The following is a 5,717-nucleotide window of genomic DNA, read 5'->3' as shown; positions in this document are numbered from 1 at the left end:
CGCAGGTAGGGGTGGGACGGGTAGTATTGGAGTACAAGGAGGGCGGGGCGGGGTCGGGTAGGGCAAAAATCCGCCCCTACCCGCCCCACTGCCACTGCCACCCCTACATAGCATTGCGTATTTGCACGGCAGGCGTGTATATTTTTTTGCTGCATACGGATATATTAATGTTTGGTTTTGGTTGTTGACAATATTTGATTGGACTGTTTTGCCCTCGCCATCTCTTGTAAGCATTGGCTTATGGGGTTTGCTTCCAAGGAAGAAATATAATTTTTAAATTTTACTTTAAGCAAAAAATGATTGAATTACATAATAACCCACTTTAGGTTGGGAAACATCTATTTAATTTCTACGATTCGTCACTTAGTGGATTCCTCACTTCCTTGACTTAGATGTTTACTATCTGGCATTCGAATATAGAAAAAAGCTAAACGAATAGGATTCTCTAAGGAACCAATTCGAGTATAGTATTATAGTTAATTAGTTGAAAAATATGTTAGTTAAATTAAAAAATAAAATAATTTTTTATTATTTTATTTTTTGAAATTTTAAAATAAAAAAATTAATTAAGTTGACTTATGTTATAGTTAGTTGTTTAGAGTTTCACAAACGAATATTATTTGCGACTTTTAAAAATAATAAAAAAAATAAATTACATGTGAGTCTTCGTCTAATAAAAAAGTTTCATTTCAATTATAAAAAAATACTATTTATCTTTAAAATTCAGTCTTTAATCAGTCATTTTAAGAATTTATTATTATTTAATTAATTTAAATACTTACTTTCACGTATGAATTGTTCAAAAAATCAAAAAAATTATTTGTTTTTTATTTTCTTTCTTCTCTAAAAATTGAATAAAAAATAATATTTAAAAAATACTTAATTACACAAAATATTACTTATTCTTTAAAATTCAATCTTTAATCAATTTTTTTAAAAACTTATTATTATTTAATAACTAATTTAAATACCTATTTTCACACATTGATTATTCAAAAAATAAAAAATTACTTATTTTTTATTTTTCACTCCTTTAAAAATTGAATAAAAGACGATATTTAAAAAATACCTACTTCCACTTATATTTTCTCATCAAAGATATGCAAAGTGGTAATAATGAGTGACTAGTGGAAGACATAGATTCTAAGACCCTCATCCCATTGAGACTTGAGAGAGTGTCCAGCTTTGGAGGGTTGAGCTGGCCAAGAACAACATGTCTAAACTGTCAGCCTGTAATTGTTATTAAGAGGCAGACAAAATAACCCAATCTCCAAAATCTTACGCCACATTCCTAATAATTAATGACCCTCTAAATTCTCCATTATTGTGTCTTGTGGATTTTCTTGTATTGTTGGGTGAGGATATTAAATGCATATCCCTATCCAACAACTGTGGTTCTCTTTTTGTTTTCTTTCACTGATTTACTGTAACATACGATGTGTTTTGTGGAATTCTATGTATTATTCTCAGTAGTTCAGTGTATTTCACGTTTTTAAAAATTGAATTTTTTTTGGGTATAAAGATGGAGCCAGAGTCCAAAAAAAAGATTACACTAAAATTAAATGAAGCAGAGATACCCTTATTTATTATCTACTAATAATCTAAGCACCTCTCTAGAAGGGGTATTCCAAAAGTAAAAGTCTGAGTTTAGATTTAAATTTTTGCGCGCCAAACAATCTGCACATCTATTGTTTTCTCTATAAATATTCACAGAACTAATTTGCCAATTCTTCTTTTTCTATTTACTGATGTCCCTAATCAAAGCATTTGGGTGGTTTATAAGATTCCTTGAGCTATTGATAATCTCTACTGCTGGCTTGGAATCACACTCCACTTTAATTTTTCTTATCCCCAAAGTCCACGCTAGTTCCATTCCCTTTTTGATTCCCCACATTTCCGCCATATAAGCCGTGCACCTCCCTATATTGAAGGAAAATCCAGCAACCCATTTGCCTCTTTCATTCCTCAAGAGCCCGCCACACGCAGCTTTTTCGTTGCTCCCCTGCACCGTACCATCGATGTTAAGCGTCATCCACTCCTACGATGGTGGCATCCATCTTATGTTCCGGATCTCTTTGTTTTTGTTGATTCAGTTCTCCATCCTTCTCTGAAAAGCTTCATTGACTTTCCCCACTTTCTTCATCACTTTTAAAAATTGGGTTTTCCATTTACTCTTTTAAAAATTGAATATAAATCCGTTTTTTGGCATAGTTGTTTCGGGCCAAAAAAATATAAATTCCATATTGCTGGTGATAGGAATAAAGACGTGAACGGGCCTTATTCATTTGGGCTAAAGGTCGAGTTTTGTTTTTGGATATGAAGCGTCCAGTGCTTTAAAATTTTTTGTCCTCAAGGTCCAGTTCCAAACAGTGTTTTTAGATAAGAACAGAAATTGGGCTATTTGGTTTTCCGATAGGAAAATTAAAAGCCCCGTTTGCAGCTGAGACTTAGCTCAGATGGTAAATTATGTGCCTCCTAATACGCTACATCCGGGTTCGAACCTTGGTGTATGCACCAAGTTGAAAAGGAACCTTTTAATGTTGTGTGGGTGAGTGTGTAGTGTAAGTGTGTAATGATACCTAGAATTGGGGATTGTCCAATCCATCCGACCAAAAATAAAAAGCCCCGTTTGACTTTCTTTCTTTCAGTTCATCTCTACGGCGTAAAACAAAACAAAAAAAAAACCAACTTGAGTTGATCGAGTGGTCAACTCCCTCATCCATATATTTCATATACCTCTTGATCTAATTGATAAAAGAATTAAATATCATTGACCAACATTTTTTTCCTTATATTTATTTACCTTGCATTTAAGCCAATACTACCTTTTTTTTTTCTTTCAACTAAAAGGGCCAAAACTGAACACTAATTTCAATTAGTATGGTCATTGAAAATTTGAAATCATGAAACATTTACAGCTACTAGAATCTATATGTCATCCATCACTCAGATAAGTAAAGCTTTTAAGTTGTTACATACTATTATTATGATACCCTATGCATCTATTGATAAGTGATAACTATTAAGGTATAAAATAAGTTACACAATCTCTCCCTATGCTCAAACCCTACAAGATTAACCAGAGATTCTGTTGACTTATACTAATAGTCTCCAACATATTATCCAAGCTGAGCTCATGGTCTTCCATTTTGTTATCTTCCAAAAAACCTTTCATCATTAGTTGCACATGTTCAACTTCATGTTGTAACATTCATCCCCTTGGAAAATATTACTGTCCTTTGACCTGCAGAAGTAGACCTAAACACAGGGCATGAGGGGTCCCGTATTTCTTCAATACTAGTTCTCTGCTCCAGACAATCCGCATGATAAATGTGACCGCATACTAAAACGGCCACAACAGAGTTCACAGCAAGAAAGTGAACCCCCGAGAAGATTAAATTTCCGCCTCAGTGGCTTCTGACAAATCGCCAAACCGTCTTCACTGCATCGGGGGATACTGCATCCATTGTTATTGAACTTGACCGGATTCTCTCCGGTCTGGAAAATGTCTTCTCTCTGTATTCTGGGGGGGAAAAAGGATAATCAGAAAACGAAGATCAACTTTTCTAGTGAAATGATCTGAATTCTGAAACGCTACTATAAAATTGAAAATTTTAACTTGTGTGGCAGGAATATAAGCACTAAAAACTCACCAACAAGCTGTCTCGATTGTGAGTTGGGTTGATAAGCCAACTTAAAAGGAAGTCTATCATCATACGAAGAAACACCCTTGCCACGAGAAGACGATGCATTGGCGTCGTGAATACTGGTGACCTTAGTAATGTCTTGAACGCTTCAAAAATATTGAACGGCCAAGACCCTGATGATGATGATGCGGCATAGTTGGATGGGTATTCAGTAGCTTCATAGATCCATCTGTCATATCCAGTCCGGGTTGCATAGGGGGTGCACTAGAGTTGCCTGAATGTGAAGGTTTCTGCAAAGACGCATAGAAAGTTCACAATGATGGAAGTCAATGTTATCGATTAACTAATATGAAATCAAAAGAAAGCAGTGGATGCTTGTGAATTACTTTCATACTACTTCCAAAGATAAGCAGAAGTGTACATTCTGTATCTGCACAAGTTTATTCATGTATAACCATCTTCATCAACCAATGGTGTAAGGATGAAAAATGAATAAGAACGAAGAGACTAGAAATTACAAAAGCAAAAGTTACACGAGGAAATACATTAATCAAGAGAAAAGAAGCCAACCTCATCTGACAATAGTTCCATGTTAGAAGAGTGGAGAATGGCTTCTGAAAAATTAATAAAATACCAAAACAAGCATTTAGTTTCATGGCCAATCACTTACATATATTACCAAGTACAAATAAACAAGCAAAAAACAAAAGGCCAAAAGATAAATGGGACAATTTCTGCCCATCCTAATTTCTTCTAGACAAAAATTCATGAACATGACATCGTCCGGCATGCAATTCCACCGTAGATATCCTGCTATCATAAGAAACTGGACATAGATTGACAAACTCCCAAACCACCCAAGCCAGCAAACAAATAGCATGCTGCAACAAGCACAAATTCTGAACAATTTCACTATTATCACAGAATCCAACAAAACCACCCACACAAACTCACATCTATTAATAATCTCAATGCTACTCCATCTGGAAAAACCACAGCAAAAATTGAGGTATAAAATGCAATATGATCATGTCTAAAGATGATCGCAATTTGTTAAGCCAATAATTGCAGATAGTGAGCACCTTTAATGGCAATGCACATAAGTATGGAGAATGAACATTGTGAAAAACACAATTGATATCCAACTTATGAAACTAACAACCCAAATTATCTCTAAAATGTGTAAGTGAAAAAAAAAAAAAAAAGAATAGCAGTAGTGTACAATCAAAGCCATTTAAAAAGTGAACGTCATCAAACTATAGGAATAGAAGACGCTAAAACACATGAAAATGAGCTCAAATAATAAAGTAAGGCAAAAAGAGGAAACAATGTAAATTCGTTTATTTTTCCCCAATTTCATATTGATCTTAGCTTAGGAAAGCTATCTACTTAAATAAAAACTGTCTATATCCACTAGATTTTCAAAGATGTTGATCGAGTAACAAAGACATCCAACTAGGGAAAAAAAAAAACTTTTCAAGGATCACGAAACCCTCGAACGAAATTAAAACCACATAGAACAGGGCTGAATAAGGGTAAAACAAAGTCAAAGTAAATTGCTTTCCTTGACTTTCTCGTCTAGAAATCACAGAAGAATAAACAAGTGCAGTAATAATGCGCATAACACCCGAAATTCAAAAGAATTAAAAAAAAGAAAAAGAAAAGAGTTTGCAGAGTCATCACGTTTTCTCGAGTGCCCCCTGCCCCCATCAATGGCACCTCTTTCAAAGTTATATATATTAAAAAAAGGAATATTGTTTAATCGTTCACTTAAATTTCATGATCACATTACAGTAATAAGTAAGAAAACCCCATGAAAGGAGAACAGAAAAAGGGGAAAAGCAAAAGCGTACCGGTTGAAGAAGGAGAAGGGTTGTGAGGATCGGATTGGGGTGAGAGTGATGAGAAATTCGTTTGCGCTTTCCCATTGTTGGAATATAAAAAGCGAATGGGAAATGGGTTTGATGGTTGAGAAAGAAAGAAGCAAGAGAGGGAGGGTTTAGAGTTTGTTTTGTGAAGCCCCTCTCTGTGGCTCTGCGCTCATGAAGCACATCAAAGAGGTTTTGTGAA

General features: G+C 34.7%; 1 long non-coding RNA gene across 1 annotated transcript; it reads right to left on the bottom strand.

The window, feature by feature from the left end:
• Positions 1-2,859: 2,859 nt before the first annotated feature.
• LOC107462194 (uncharacterized) lies at positions 2,860-5,717 on the bottom strand. The gene is made up of 4 exons (XR_001586749.3): positions 5,501-5,717; positions 4,218-4,261; positions 3,654-3,937; positions 2,860-3,523 (listed from the first exon to the last, which is right to left on the bottom strand). It is a non-coding gene; the product is annotated as an uncharacterized LOC107462194 (long non-coding RNA).

Source organism: Arachis duranensis, unplaced genomic scaffold (assembly GCF_000817695.3).
Source record: "Arachis duranensis cultivar V14167 unplaced genomic scaffold, aradu.V14167.gnm2.J7QH unplaced_Scaffold_608113, whole genome shotgun sequence".
In the NCBI taxonomy this organism is placed as follows: Eukaryota; Viridiplantae; Streptophyta; class Magnoliopsida; order Fabales; family Fabaceae; genus Arachis; species Arachis duranensis.
Note: the sequence above shows the minus strand (reverse complement) of the source record. Positions and strands in the feature narration are given on the sequence as shown.